This window comes from Sceloporus undulatus, chromosome 1, assembly GCF_019175285.1.
Source record: "Sceloporus undulatus isolate JIND9_A2432 ecotype Alabama chromosome 1, SceUnd_v1.1, whole genome shotgun sequence".
In the NCBI taxonomy this organism is placed as follows: domain Eukaryota; kingdom Metazoa; phylum Chordata; class Lepidosauria; order Squamata; family Phrynosomatidae; genus Sceloporus; species Sceloporus undulatus.
This window is the reverse complement of record NC_056522.1, coordinates 274,448,150-274,465,472: the sequence shown is the minus strand read 5'-3', so window position 1 is coordinate 274,465,472 and position 17,323 is coordinate 274,448,150.

Sequence of the window (17,323 nt, the reverse complement as noted above, 5' to 3'; positions counted from 1 at the left end):
TATTATTATTATTATTATTATTATTATTACAGCAAATGGAATGGGCCACAACTAGCTTTGCTTATGGTGGCGGTAGAGAGTTTCCGTCAACCTACTTCTCAGTTTTGTTGCAACCTTGAAAATCTTCCCCCTTTTCACCAAAATGAGCAGAAGGCACTTTAGACAGCCCTAAATAAATATATTATCCAATGTTGATTGTCAAGAGATACCAAACTATGTATTTGCTTTCATCACACTTATCATTTATGTTCTTTTTATACTGGATACAAATGTATGCAGCTTTGGGTAATTAGTGAGTTAGAGACAGAAATCATAAATTATCTTTCTTCTCAGATGTAAAACTCAGTCAGATCTTTACTCAGAATTGCATCCCACTGAGTTCAGTCAGTAAGGACTGTAGGAGTAAAGCCTTACTTATAGCTTGTCTTCCATTTTCCCTTTTTGTATTAAAAGTACAGAGTCCATACACTATGTCCAACAGCCTTACTCTTCAGGATGAGTATCCATGGTAAAATCAAGGTATTACTTATCTACACATGTTTGACTTGACCTTGCAAAAATTAAATTAATAATAATTTTGCAGCTTTCAAATAAACAAGCTACTCCTTATCATTACAATAAGCTCTTTATTTCTGAGCCATTTTTAGTAGGGCATTTTTCTTCCAATTAGGATTTCTAAGTCTTACACATATCAAAACAAAAACAGGAAGGAAGGAAGGAAGGAAGGAAGGGAGGGAGGGAGGGAGGGAGGGAGGAATTTATCATACATATAGCAAAACATTACCAATTTGTTCAGTTATTATATTTTCCTAAAAGGAATTGTTCTTTCTATGTTGGAAGCAAAATGGGCACTAGATCCCATCTAAAAGAAGTTCAGTAAATTTACAAGTGTGTTAATTTCAATGGGACAATTAAATACATTCGAGCTGTAATACAGTTGGCCCATCTTATACACAGATTTTTTATACATGGATTCAAGCATCCACGGTTTGAAAATGTTCAAAAAAGTATAAATTTCAAATATCAAACCTTGATTTTCCATTTTTTATAAGGGACACCTTTTTGCTCTGTCATTATATTTAATGGGACTTGAGCATCCACGGATTTTGTTACCCATGGGGGATCTTGGAATCAAACCTCAGCATATAACAAGGGTCCACAGTACTATGCCTATTTACATGTGAGTGAACTCCACTGAACTCAATGGAACATATTTCTGAGTAGATGTGTATAGGATTGTCCTTGGAGTCTTCAATACTTTCCACACTTACCTGAGTAACCAACATTGAACACAATGGTACTGATACTGATAGGACTGCTCTGAGTGGCTGTAATCAGAAACACACATTTTAGGAGCAGGAATAAGCTACATTGAAGAAAATGAGGCTTAGATTTGGGTAAATTAGCACAGGGCTGCATTGAACATCTCTTTGGATGAAAGTAAGGGTTTTAAACTGTGTTCTGCTTGGTTGTGCACATAGATTCAGATCATAAGCCAAATTGTTCTTATTGGTTGCAAAGAACAAGGGGTGAATGTAGATACAATATAGATACAGACCGTTGGTCTGTGGCAAAAGTGAAATTTGTGAAGCCCTCTAGGTGTTGTTGAATTGCAGCTCCCAGCATTCCTCACCATTGGCTGTACTGGCTAGAACTGCTGGGGGTTGCAATCCAACAAGATTGGGATCACCACACAATTTTCACCCTTCTTCTATGGCCATGAATGGACTTTGATTATTCTTGAAAGGTATTCACACTGTGTGAACTATTTTTGTGCAGGTTATTTACGCTGTTGATTAAATTGCTTGCAAAGCAGTCAAATTTCCCTATACCCACAGAGTAACAGAAATATGATGCTTCTGGCAATTTGCTAGTTGTCTTTTGATAAAGACAGAACGTAAGCCACTTACTACTGGTTTTATACAATGATTCATTCTCTTTTCCTTTGCAAAAAAAGGGAAAATGTCTAATGAAAATTCAAACATATTGCTTCTCTGCATACAAACGTAAGCCAGTGCGCTTCATATACTCTGTAAATAAGCCTCATTTGCTGCCGTGTGTCAGTGAACAAATGATTTTAGTTTTACATGCAAATTCCAGGGGAGAAATGTTTCAAATAAAAATAGGTAGCTTTGTTTCACATCCATAAGCAAACACTTTCAAAACATTTACACATCTGTATATAATAGACTTTATAAACTGTTTGTTCGGAAGCATAAATAAATCTCTTTGTGTTTGAGTTACTGCCTATGTTTCTCATTTCTGAACACAAAACAAAACAAAACTCCACATACAATGCTAGCACTCCTATCAGATTCTTCTGTCTTTATGTGGAGAATGTTCAGGCTCATGTTATGGTGGGCTTTTATTAGGCAAGGGATTTATGTGTTATACATTAGGCCTGATTCAACAATGTGGTGACCATCAGGGAAGTAGCTACAGGTGCAGGCAAAATTAGAGCAATAAAACCTACAAATAAAAATTTTGCTTCACCAGAATGAATTTTTCATTCAGTCCCCAAATTCTAGCATTGCAGTAACATAAAAATTCACTTGAGCATTTAGAAACACAATGTAGGCACCCAAAGAAAGTGGGCAGGCAAAGTGACCAAGGGAATTTAAACAAAGCAAATAAAAATATTATAGCTGTGAACAATTTTCAGTGTCTTACTTTCTGCAATGCTAGAAATTTGAAGACAAAAGGAAATTCCATTTGAAGTGGCAGAATTCTTATTCCCAGTGCTCTAATTTGCCCACCCTCCCCATAGCTACACCCCCAGTGGCCTTTTGAGTGGGACATCGGTGTAGAGGGCTTGGCACTCTGTGGAAAATGTGAAAACAGCCTCCCATGTAGTTCCAAGAAGAGTCTGGGAATGTCAATTGGCTTAGAGTATAATGGCTGTAGTGATCAATCATATCAGGGCTTAAAGATCTACTGCTGACTAGATGGGCAGAGTGCTGGCTGTGGACTGCATTCAGCCTTTAAGCTTCTCTTTTATGGCACATAAAGAACTTCAATCCACCACGCCCCCTTATTGTTTTTTTTAAAAATTCAGAATGAATTTTTGGGCAATTCCTGAAACATGCTAAAACACCAACAGTTCAACTACACAACTCCTAGACCACCACTATCTCCCATGCCTCCCTTTTCCTCTGTTCATTGTTGTTGTGTGCCTCCAAATCATTTCCAACTCCTGGTGAGCCTGAGATGAACCCTTCACAGGGGTTTTCTTGGCCAGATTTGTTCAGAGGGGACTTGTCTTTGCCTCCCTCTGAGATTTAGAAAGTGTGATGAAAGTGACCTTGGACAAATTACACTTTGGCCAAGATTGCCAGTGGAATATTGGACTTAATCCAAAGCATTTTCCCTCCTGCTAGCATTCTGTTATTGGTCTTAGCTACAGTTTCCACAATTTTAGGTATTTTATGTTATTAAGGGCCCATACAGACAGGCCAAAAGAAAGCTACTTCGAGTCACTTTGGAGATACGCTGTTTAAATGCTACATGCGTCTTAAGAGGCCAGAAGCTGCACCAAAGCTGCTCTCCAGTTCTTAGGACTGGAGTGTTGCTTTGGCATGACTGCTGGCCTCTTAGGATGCATCATTTAAACAGCATACCTCCAAAGTGACTCGAAGCAGCTTTCTTTTGGCCTGTCTGTACGGGCTCATAGTTATTGTCAGGTATTGTTTTAATTACTGTTTTTAGGAGAGCCAGTGTGGTATAGTAGTTTGAGCACTGGACTATAACTCTGGAGACCAGGGTTTGAATCCTGACTCAGTCATGTAAACCTACTGGGTGACCCTGGGCAAGTCACCCTGTCTCAGCCTCACAGGATTGGCAGTGCCAAACCCCTCTGAAGAAACTTGCCAAGAAAAACCCATGGTAACTTCACCTTAGGGTTACCATAAGTCAGAAACAACTTGAAGGCAAACAACAACAACAAGAACAACAATAAACTGTTTTAGGGGCAGTTAGGATATACATTTCTTAAATAAATAATCCAGCAAAAGTCAACCATACACTTTGCTCATTCAAGGGGGAAACATACATTCCCATCTGCTATGGCACCCGTTTGACTTGAATACAAATATCCCCTTCCCCATGGTAACCATGGGGCGGTACAAACAGGTGAGGAAGTGCTGCCCCTCTGCCGTAGCAACCAAATGGCACAGGAACACTGTGTAGCAAAAAAGGGACTGCCTAGAATGGTTCCTTTTTGTGGCATGATAAGGGCTGCACCACTTCCTCTAAAAGACGTGTGGGCTCTCAGAGGCCCAAACATCATTTATATGCCCCCTGTGGGGGCAGTGCCATTCTATAATGGTGCCACTCACATGTCATAGGGATTGGGAGCATGCGGTTGGTGCATGCTCCCAAGCCCTACTATCACTGTCAGGACACTGCTTCTTGGCGGTGTGTACCAGGCCCATACTTCTGAATCAGAACTGTGCTATAACAAACAGACCACACTGTACTAAATCTGGTCAGAGGGAAGGTAAAGTAAAACCTAGAAACCATGTCGGTCTAACCCTTTCAGATTAATATTGCAGTCCTGTCACATAGGGTGTATCTACACTTTAGATATAATGCAGTTTGACACAACTTTAAGAGCTGTAGCTCCATCCTATGGAAACCTGAAATTTGCAATTTTACAAAGTCTTTACCCTTCTCTCCCAAAAAGTGTTTATGCCTCACAAAACTACAACTCCCAGGATTCTGTAGTATGCAGCCATGGAGCTTATCGCTTGGGGTTTTAAATTGGCTCCAGCCTCCCAGGCTGGCTGCCATCAGCTGTGCCCAACCAGCACTTTTTAGAAGCCGGCAAGCTTTCTGACTTCTAAAAAGTGCTGGTGGAACGTGGCTTGGACCCAGCTGGAACTCAGGCTGATAGCAGTTGGCAATTTGGTGGTGATTCAGTGTGCGATAAGCCCTGCCTCCATCCCGCGTCCCGGCTGCAGCCTGTGAGGCTGGAGCCAATTTAAAATGCCAAGTGATAAGCTCCCATGTCATTTGAAGTGGTGTCAAAATGCATCATTTCTACATTGTAGATGCACCCCTTGAAATGTGAGTGTTAATTCCAGGATCTGCAATACTGATGAATGATAGAATGATGTTATTCTCATTTGAATGAGCTTAACGAATATCCATAAGATCTGCAGCCTTATATTTCATGCCAAGTTATATTTGTATTTTTGCCCTTTGTGTGCTAAACTATCTGTAGTTTAGTGAGATGTTAACTATGCCATCTATATGCAAACAGACAAAAATGGTATCAATTTACACAACAATAGCCTCTGTAGCTGCAGGTAAAACCAACATGTACTCCCCCCCCCATAGCCTTTTACACTAAAATGAACAGTTGACAAGATGGGAGGGGGGGGGGGCTGGAGATACTGAAGGCACTCACAATTCCTATGATCCTGTGAACATATTTGTATGCAAGTTATCACCCTGGAAAGAAAAGGCAATTTACTGTGTGTCTGAACTAACCCTTATCCATAGCATCAATTATGATTGAGCCATTCTGAAGACTACCTTCATATATTCAAGCATATCTCTGCAACCATGTGGGACAGAAACATTTTTAAACACAGGGTTTATTTTTAAAAAGAAAATTTTGAATGTTAGAATTATAACAAGAAGTCAAGGGACACAACAAACATATCTCAGCTCCATGGAACCCATGGGCCATACTTCTCACTTTTGAATAAAGGAATTATTAGGACTACCATGAGCTTTAAGATGTTTTTTTCCTGGTTAATTTTAGTACTTTTAAAAGAAATATATTTTATTCATCATGATATCACTTAGATATCAAGCTAGCTCCCTTTGTGAATCATTAAGATTATGCCTTTTGTGAAATAAAATAAAATAAAATCATCCACTAGAGTAAAGGACATTAACCACTCGTGCTTTAGAGTCAAAACTTATCAGAAGAGCCTAACTTTTACTTATTTTGCTTTGATATAGAGGTTATAAAGGTTCCAACTACAGCCTATAAAAGGGGAGGAAAAACTCATTTGTTAACTGCAAGAGAAATACTTACTTTTTAACGAAGTTCACTACTTAAAGACTTTACATGGTACAGTATTGCTGGGAGCTGGAACCTGACACCCCTTCCCCTCCCTTGCCTTTTCTTTCTTCACATATTTGCTTTTATCATGTCAGTTTTATTCAAGTGACACTGAAATATGGAGATTTTTCTGATCCTTTCTTTTTTTCTAGAAGGAGCTTATTGGTTGTAAAGCGTACATTTTTGAATGTGAGCTTTGATGTTAACAGCCCCAGTGCTTTTCTTTCTTATTTGGGGCATTAAGCTCAATTACATATTCAAAGTATCTTCAGTACTTTTCCTAGATTTTTCAATAATTAAAATAGCTAACTCTTTTCCCCCTTCTTTTTGGTAAGGGTCCTTTCATCGGTGGTCTGTACATTTTAGGGATCAGATTCAGGTCCAGTTCAGCCTTTTCTATCAATTTCTCCAGTTCAGCATAGAGCAGTGACCAGTGCTGAATACGTTTAAGCTCAGGCTATTCAGCATGTGCAGATGATCAAGGAAGCCATTGGAATAAAAGAAAGGAAAAAGAAATGCTTTGTGGGCAAAGGAAAGCATGGGATACTGAATTCTACATCATCTTTCCATCGCAAAGCAGTTTGTGGAATCACCACCACCACCACCACCATCATCATCATCCCACCCTTCTCCTGATATAGAGACTCAAGGTGGCTATTGTTATTTTATTCATATTATTATGAATAATAATATCAAATTCTTCTTCAACCAAGTTAACCCAAATTTCACTGGAGGTTCGAGCTTGAACCTTAACAGACTCAAGAAAAGAATTTTTCTCTTTAACATTTCAAACCATCTAGCATGAAGTTTGATGCCATCACTACAAGTTATGCAGAATTAAGGATGAGAATACTAACATTTGTAACTTGCACTCCATTTTTAGGATTATGCTTCTGGATTAACTCATCTCTAGAGCCTGAGGTGTGGGTTAGTTGTTATTTAGCTTTGATTTACATGAGAGGCCTTTAAGAGTCTTGGTCATCAACAGCTCTACTCAAGTCTTGCAAACTCAGAACTTCTTTCATTGAGCCTATCCACTTACAGTTGTGATCTTATGCATTTCCTACTGCCTTCCACTTTACCAGCCAATATTAGCTTGTCCAGTAATTTACATCATCTCATATGTCCAAAGTTTAATAGCCTTATTTTAGTCATTTAGGTTTCTAGTGAATATTAAGGTTTGATTTACATTCAGAGACTTTATTTGTCTTTTTGGCATTCCACTGTAGAACTCTCCTGCAGTATCACATTTCAAATGAGTTTGGGTATTGACAGACAGGTAGCTTTGTGCCGCCCGTCTTTGCCCCAAGTCAGTGCTGCAGCAGCCACATGCTGCAGCACTAATGCTCTGCCAAAAAGAAGCTGCCTAGCACGACTTCTTTTTTGCAGAGCTGCAAACAGGAAAGAGCGTTGCCATGATGCCACTTCCTGTCTGCGACATGCAGACACTGCACCATCATGGCGGCCCCCGTGTGGACCGGAGGCCACCATGATGGCACTGCCACTGCCCACTAGAGTTAGGGAGCGTGCGGTTGCTGCACGCTCCCAAACCCTGCTTTCAGCCCAGTTACGGCGCTTCCCTCCCATCTGTACCGGGTCTTTGTTTTTTCCTGTCAGCTTTCTTCATTGTATAGCTTTCCCATACATACAAAGAAATGGGAAATACTATGGCATGGGTAATCATGACTTTGTCTTCAGTCATATATATTTTTCAGTAGAGGATCCTACTGAGGTCCCTTACAACTCTTTTGATGTCTTGACTTTGATCTCTATTTTGATTTATGACTGATCTAAAATGCATTATAGCAAATTTTAAAAATATTTTGATGTCTTTATCACCCACTTTTAAGTTATGTAAATCTGTGGTCATTATTTTTGTTTTAATATTCAACTGTAACATTGATTTTTTGCATTCTTCCTTACCTTTTATCAGTAGTCATTTCAAGTTTTCATTCTTTTCTGCAAGTAATTACCCTAGGAATTAGCTTGTTCTCATTTAGATTTTTTTTTAATTATACTGCCTTTTGTCATATCTGAGTTCAAAATGGTATATAGAAGTGGGGAAAAACACCTCACCACATGAAGAAGAAAACAGCAGATAAAAATTTAAAACAGATTCAGTGAATCAGCAAAATCTCTTAAAACACCTAAATGATTTGAAAAAATTCCCAGCAGGGATGGATTGAAATAATAGCAGTGTCGGCAACATGCATGTGTTTTTATGGAAGATTTACAATAGAGATAATACAAAAGAATGGAGTGTTCCATATTTCAGTCTACAGACCACCAATAGGAAGCATGTGGATGTCCTGAAGTTGTTATCCAAAGTTCTATATCACCTTCCAATGTATTCAGGGTACAGCATGTTTTGTTCCTAACCATTTTTACCATTAAAACAACTCAGAGAGAGAGAGAGAGGCTAAAAATCATCTAGTGACCTTCATGGCTCAATGAAGACTAGAATTTTGATCTCTTGTCCCAATGAGGGCAGCTTAAGGAGCTGGGTATGTTTAACCTGGAGAAGAGACTGTTAAGAAGCGACATGATAGTTTTGAAAGAACGTCATATGGAAGATGGAGGAAGCTTGTTTTCTGCTTTTCCAGAAACTAGTACATGGAGCAATGGATTCAAACTACAGGAAAAGAGATTCCATGTAAACTTTAGGAAGAACTTTCTGATAGTAAAATCATAGAATCATAGAATCATAGAGTTGGAAGAGACCACAAGGGCCATCCAGTCCAACCCCCTGCCATGCAGGAAATCCAAATCAAAGCATCCCCGACAGATGGCCATCCAGCCTCTGCTTGAAGACCTCCAAGGAAGGAGACTCCACTACACTTCGAGGGAGTTTGTTCCACTGTCGAACAGCCCTTACTGTCAGGAAGTTCCTCCTAATGTTGAGGTGGAATCTCTTTTCCTGTAGCTTGCATCCATTGCTTCGGGTCCTAGTCTCTGGAGCAACAGAAAACAAGCTTGCTCCCTCCTCAATATGACATCCCTTCAAATATTTAAACAAGGCTATCATATCACCTCTTAACCTTCTCTTCTCCAGGCTAAACATCCCCAGCTCCCTGAGTCGTTCCTCAAAAGGCAAGGTTTCCAGACCTTTCACCATTTTAGTCGCCCTCCTCTGGACACGCTCCAGTTTCTCAATGTCCTTTTTGAATTGTGGTGCCCAGAACTGAACACAATATTCCAGGTGGGGCCTGACCAGAGTAGAATATAGTGGTACTATGACTTCCCTTGATCTAGACACTATACTTCTATTGATGCAGCCTAAAATCACATTGGCCTTGTTTGCTGTCGCATCACATTGTTGACTCATGTTCAACTTATGGTCTACTTGGACTCCTAGATCCCTTTCACACGTAGTTTCATTCAGCCAGGTGTCCCCCATCCTATATCTGTGCTTTTCGTTTTTCCGCCCTAAGTGCAGTACGTTACATTTCTCCGTGTTGAATTTCATTTTGTTAGCTATTGCCCAGTTTTCTAGTCTGTACAGGTCATTTTGTATCTTGATCCTGTCCTTTGGAGTATTAGCTACTCCCCCTAAATTGGTGTCATCTGCAAATTTGATAAGTTTGCTCCCAATTTTGTCCTCCAAGTCATTGATAAAGATGTTGAATAGCACTGGACCCAGGACAGAACCCTGTGGGACCCCACTGGTCACTTCTCTCCAGGATGAAAAGGAGCCATTGTTGAGCACCCTTTGGCTTCGGTCAGTCAACCAATTACAAATCCATGTGACAGTTGCCTTGTCTAGCCCACATTTTACAAGCTTCTTGCAAGAATATCATGGGTAACTTTGTCAAATGCCTTACTGAAATCAAGATATACTATATCCACAGCATTCCCTTCATCTAACAAGTTGGTAATTTTATCAAAAAAAGAGATCAGGTTTGTCTGGCATGATTTCTTTCTCTGAAACTCGTGTTGACTTTTTGTGATTATGGAATTACTTTCTAGATGTTCACAGACTCTTTGTTTAATGATCTGCTCTAGAATCTTTCCTAGTATCGATGTCAGACTAACTGGACGATAATTGTTGGGATCCTCTTTCTTCCCCTTATTGAAGATGGGGACAACATTTGCCCTCCTCCGGTCTGCTGGCACCTCTCCTAAAAGCTGTTTGATAATGGAATATGCTGCCTCAGAGTGTAGTGGTGGTTTCTTTTTTGGAGGGTTTTAAAGAGACTGGATAGCCACCTGTTAGGAGTACCTTGAATGTGTATTCCTGCATGGCAGCTGTCTGACTAGATGGCCATGAGGTCTCTTCCAACTCTGTAATGCTATGATTATATCCAACACTGGATCCTGGAGTCTATGCACACTATAGCAATATGGTGTATCATTCCACTTTAACAGACAAGGCTCCATGCTATAAAATCTTTGGACTGCTAGCCTGGTGAATTACTAGAGCACTCTGGTTTGGAATTTTAAATGCTCTTGCTTCAGCTGCAAATCCCATGATTTCATATTTTGAAACCATGGAAGTTATAGCAATAGCAGTAGCAAGTACCTTTCTATACTGCATTTAAGCACTCCCTAAGTGGTTTACAATAATAATAATAATAATAATAATAATAATAATAATAATAATATTATTATTATTTCCCCGCATCTCCCTGCAAACATACGAATACAAATAATAAAATGTAATAAATCCAATACATCATATCAACAATAATAATATCAATTGAAAGCTAACTTATCATAGTGTGACAGTTTTATAACAATGTGTGAGCTACACATAGTGTGACAGTTTTATAGCAATGTGTAAGCTAATTGCCCCCAACAAGCTGGGTACTAATTTTTGCGACGATGCCAGGTTGAGTCAACCCTGAACCCCTAACTGGTATTGAACTCACAACCTTATCGTTTGTGAGTGAGTGGTTGCAGTACAGGCATTTAGCCACTGCGCCACGAGGGTACAGTTAAAGTAGAATAATGGTGCTACATTCTGCAGTGTGAATGGGCCCCGAATGTCTTCTGTATTTGGAGCTAATTATATGATTAAGGGGCACTGGGGTATATGTGGTTTCCAGACCTCTGGAAATCACCAGAGCTAGAGTAGTGCCTCATTAAAGGAGATTATCACAGATGGATTTAAAGCTACAATTATAATTGCAAAATAGTGCCTTTGGTGAAAATTATCACATGATGTCACCTATGAGCCATAGCGGCTGTGTCTGTGATTGTAGTAAGCGTATCTCTTTTCATTGATGGGAAAAACCCATCAATAAGTTTTTAATAATGCAGGAGCCCCATTAGGCAAAAGGGGAGAAAATTCCTACTCAGCCCCAAAGTGACCAACCAAGTTCATACTGCTCATAGGGTAGGAGGGCAGGTTGCAAGTTTGAAAGATGGCAGGTAAAGTGGACCAGGGGCTTAAATAGCCTAGATCTGCCCCCTTTCACATGCCCAGGCTTGGCCAATGAAGCCATGCCTCTTTCTGTGCTATGCCTCAATTAATGAGGGATCTCAAAAACACATTTTAAAACCCAAATGGCTAAAGCATACACAACTGGGGGAGAGGGGAGAAGAATATGCAAAAATATGCTTTAGTCAATGGGATAAAGAATGTGTAAATCCATAAATAAATGCACACATTAGTTAAAATAATGTAAAAACACGTAAGGTGAAACAGTGTAAAAATTAGAGAAAGCTATGTAAAAATGAGCATCAATTTCTATGCAGAAAAGCCTCACACAAACTCACAAATCATTAAAGAAATAAGGCCGAGGAGAAAATTTAGCTGAGATTTGGGGACATGCAGCAAAATAAAGACAGATTATCACAACATAGATTCATTCATATATATATATATATATATATATATATATATATATGAATTAGAATTTCCTAAATGATATAATCCTTGCCTTGATTTATGCTTCTAGAAGAGAACCATTGAATCAATCTGCTGTGCATATGTTTTGACTTACAATTCAGCAGTTCTAGCTTCTTTCGAGGGGTTAACAATTGGATCAAGATTTTAAAGAACTGTGAACATCAGAGAGACAGGATTCTAAAAGGGTTAAAAGAGTTGAAACATTTTGCATCTCCTTTTTGCAACTTCTGTAGCTAGCACACGTTTGGTGTAGTCCTAATGTTGAAGCAAAATGAAACAATATTGCATTTATTTTGCAGGAGAGCATAATCCAGTTATTTACTGACCCTCAGTTTGTTTATAATGCCTGCCACAAAACTAAATTCCACTGATGTATGTGTTTGGCACAAGCGCATGAACTTCCTGATGGCAAAGAAACACACCACAATGCCCGATCAATGGTTGCTGACCCATAATAATCACTAGAATATAAGAATGTGATTGGGGTTAACGTATGAAATGAGAGGTCTTATGTATAATCATATTGGCAGCATTTATGGCCCAATAAAGAAATCATATTAGACTTGTATTTTTCTAACTGGAAAGGTGCCAAAGCAATGAAAAATACAGTAATTTTTGTTGCTGTAAAGCAGGGATGCAGGAAAAAAAATGTAGACAACATGGTTTAGATTTTATTGGGTCATTGGAACTATTATCAGACTAATTAGGGAACGATACAAAATGTCATTTGGAATAAAACAAATAATGCCTCCTCACATTACATTTTGCCAGCAATAACTACTGTGTAGTTTTTGTTGTTTTTTTAAGTTTTTAAATTTTTTAAAATTTGCAACTTCCAATGCAATACATGTTAGATTTGGGGGGAGGGAGTGAATTGTGATAGGATACCATTCTGAACTTCTGTAATAATCTTTAATTTGGAACTGAAGTTACTTTTATTATAAAAAATATTTTCCATAGCACCAAAAATTCCTCTTCTTTTTGTTTTTGTTTTTGTTTCTGGCACTCCCTGAAAAATGTTCACATTCATTAAAATTACCACTTACCCTCAATTGTTCTCACATCTGCCATCATATAGCCAAATCTGTCACTTTGAAACTACAAAATGCTACATTTTAACAAGTGTTCCTAAGGAAGTTGGAAAATAATAAAATTATAGCACAATTAATTTATTCAGAGCAAGTAAAATAATTATTTCAGTTAACTCAGATTGCAAATGACTCATATTATTAAAGCAGTAATTCTGCAGCCATTGCCAAAAAGGCCCTGCTCCTAGCAAAAAAATGATTATCAGTTCTTGAGAAGAGAAAACCTGATGTGTAGCCTTAAATACTATTAAATATTAGGCATTGAAATGAAAGAGCTTTCTTGTTAAAATGGTCAGTGCCCAGATGATGACAGATTTTAAAGGTTCTCATTAGAATTTTAACTTGGTCTTAGAAATAACTGGTAACCAATGCTGTTATTTTGACATAAGTAGCTTAGCTTAGCGGTAAAGCATATGCTTTGCACACTGAAGATCCTTAAAGTAATCCCTACTGTTTGTAATCAGATGTATTTGGAAAAGCTTATCGCCCTGAATATCTGGAGAGCTACATGTAGTCACAGTAGATAATGTGAATTTGGTGGACAGATAAGCAGCTTTCTATGAACCTGAATCAGTTATGCATAAAGATCTGCATCTGCCAGCAGGTAGGCAGAAGCATTTAGCACCACTTTGTAGGCAATTTTCCATGGCAGCACTGCAGAGAGCACTTTATAGCTTGACCTAGAAGGTATATAGGCCTTCTAGCCCCACCGTTTTCATAGGTATATTTGGTGAAGACATAGGAAAAGACCTTCTTTGTAGCTGCTCCTATATTACAGAATACATTATAAGCACCATTGTAAGAAGGCATGAGACCAATGGGCCCTATCACACTTTCCTCCTTATGAAGTGGGATCAAATAAAACATCCTTCCCTATCACACTGGTGGAGAGCCCAGATGACACATAGTCCAATTCCTGTTCTAGTGTGAACTTGTAACCCAAAACTTGCAGTACCTCAAAATCTAACACTAAACCTGGAGTATACACTGCTTCTAACAGAGTAAAATAACTCATCTTTGTATTGATTGGGCTAGTAACATTCTCTCAGCCTCAGAGGATGGTGATGGGAGAGTCCTCCATGACACCCAAGAATCCATGCATCTCAGGGGAGAGTCCTCTATGGGGGCACCACCATGTCCCCTAAGTCCTTCGAATCTGAGGCATCACCTCAAACCCTCATGATCTCCAATTCCTGCGAGGCTGGGAGGACACCACCTGCCCCCCCCCATGTGTTTAGTCCTTCCCTGAATGTCCTCTATTCTGATCATCACTCAGAGAAGCTCTGCATCAACATTCCTAGGAGTGATTTTGGGGGGGTTGATTTGCCGACATCCTCTATGTGTGTGTGTGTGTGTGTGTGTGTATCCCCCTCTGGAAGGTCCTTCATTTTGAGCATGACCAAGAGGCATGCAGTGACATTGCTAGAAGTGTTTTGGGCTTTGATTTGGGAATATCCTCCATATATATCCATCTGGAAGGTAATAATAATAATTAATAATAATTATTATTATTGTTATTGTTATTGTTATTATTTATATCCCGCCCCTCTACCAAACACAATCGGGGCAGCTTACAATATTAAAATATACATACACAAACCATCATTACTACACCCCTTAAAATACAATTAAACAGATTAAAATTAAAACATACTTAAAAGATTTGCTTTCTTTTGGTGGCCGAGGATTTATTCAGGAAAGGCATGCTGGAAGAGATCCATCTTCACAGCTTTCTTAAAGTTGTTTAGGGTGGGAAAATAATAATAATAATAATTAATAATAATAATAATAAGAATTTTGTTTTATTTATAACCCGCTATCCAAGGATCTAGCGGTGAACAGCAAGTAAGCTAATTAGCAAGTAAGCTAATTTGCCCCCAACGTCTGGGTAACTCATTTTAGTGACCTCGGAAGGATGCAAGCCTGAGTCCAGCTTGGGCCCTTTTGCTGGTCTTGAACTCGCAACCTTGTGGTTTCGAGTGAATGGCTGCAGTACAGGCATTTAACCACTGCGCCACCAGGGCTCTTATGATGGATCTCAGCTGGCAGGCCATTCCATAATATGGGAGCAATAGCCAAAAAGGTCCTCCGGGCAGTCGTAGACAATCTTGTTTTTAGAGGCTGTAACAGATTCCTCCAAGAGGACCTGAGTGCATGGGGAGGATTATATGGAAGGAGGTAGTCCTGAAGATAGGTTGGATCAAAGCCATTTAGGATTTTATAGGTGATAACCAACACCTTGTACTGGGCCCAGAAACTAATGGGCAGCCAGTGAAGTGATCTTAAGATCAGTGTTATATGGTCTCTTCTGGATGTGCCTGAGACCGGTCTGGCTGCCATATTCTGTACTAGTTGAAGTTTCTAGGACAAGCACAAGGGTAGCCCCATGTACAGTGCATTACAGAAATCCAGACGACAGGTAACCAGAGCATGTATAATGGTCTCAAGGTCCCTGACTTCAGGAAAGGGCGCAGCTGGTATATCAGCCGAAGCTGATAACAGGCACTCCTGATCATCGCATTTACCTGATTCCTCATCAGGAGCGACGGGTCTAGGAGCATCCCCAGACCACTAACATGGAGGAGAGTGTGATCCCATCCAGAACTGGAGGTTGTATCCCAATACCTGAGTTCGGGGTCGCTACCATGAGTACCTTCATTTTGTCTGGATTCAGCTGCAATTTGTTTTCCCTCATCCAGTCCATTACCGCTTTAAGACAATCACTGAGAGGAGAGATGCCATCTGAAGCCAAAGCTGTAGACTGAGACATGGAGAAATATATCTGGGTGTCATCAGCATACTGATAACACCCCGCCTTATGCCTCCATTTAGAGTATGACCAAGAGGCATGCATTGACATTCCTAGAAGTGTTTTGGGCTTTGATGTGGAGATGTCTCTCATATATATATATATATATATATATATATATATATGAATGTCCTCCATTTTGAGCATGCTAGCAGTACTTTGTGCTTTGATTTGGGGACATCCCCCATATATATGTTTTCCTGGACAGACCTCCATTTTTGGGTGGGGGGGTTGCCTTGTTCTCCCAGCCCTCACTTCCCCCTACTCCTTCCTTCCTTGCCAATGATGTGTAGATTACTGACATGTATTTTGAAGTGGCCCAAATTAGTGGCAACAGCAGTCATGCCAAAAAAAGAAAGAAAAGAAGATGTGAATACAAAGGAGTAATGAAAATATCTGCTTTCATAGTGGGAACTATGGACCTTTTGATTCAATGACATGGAGCAGAGGAGAATCACAAACTGGTTTAAATGTAAGTGGGAATGAGCCTTTAGTGTGCTGTTGGATACCATGCATCAAGTTTCTCTGTTCAACCTTGTACGAAGCAGCCTATTGTATGTCCTGTTTTAACAAACACTTATTTAAAAAGTTATGTTGCCTTCTCTTCATAATATTCTTCACAGTGTTTGTCTTACAAAATATAACTCTTGTATAGGATATTTCAGGAGCTGTATTGTCAAAAAATGTAATAACCAAGAACCTAGTCTCCTGTACTAATATGGATTTCTCTGTGTTTGCCCAAAACAGTTCCAAAACCGTGAAATCTAGACACCTGAAATTTGGCATAGATATGGGGGGGGGGACCCTAGATGTGTGCATCTACAGGTTATCATTGATATTAGTTATTCAAAAGAATTAGTTTAAAGCCCTACATTGTTTGGTAATCAGGTTATTTATTCAAAATAATTAGTTTAAAGTCCTATATTGTTTGGGAATCAGATTAGCTGAAGGATCTCTTGCAACCATAGGAATATGACCAGCTGATACAATAAACACTAAGGCTGTATTCTCTACCCTATCACTAGTGGAGTTCATCAAGCTGGCAGACCAAAAGCATCACTCTTGAGCTCCAGTCACTATGAAATTCCAGTCAGACTTACTCCCATGGGAAACTCTCTTGGCCTCCTCCTTGTGTGCTTTTAAATGAATGATTTTTTAAATATTAAAAATGCTGGTTATTTCTGCTAATATTGGGAACTGTAAACGTAATGAGAAGAAAAGGAAGGGACTTTTGGACATGGTTACAAAGTAGACCATGTGGATGTTATTTTGTCTTAAGATTAATTAATTACTTCTCCTTGACTGTAGTATCATATACAGTGTTTAGGTGGCAAACATACACAACCAGCAAAAATGCAATCATTTTTGTAATACTCAAATCAACTCACTCAATATAAGACAGGGAACTATTAGTTCTCCAGACATTTTGAACTTCTAACCATCCACACAGCCAATGGTGAAGTCCAAAACATACTATAGCTGGCATAGGAAGTGAAAGATCA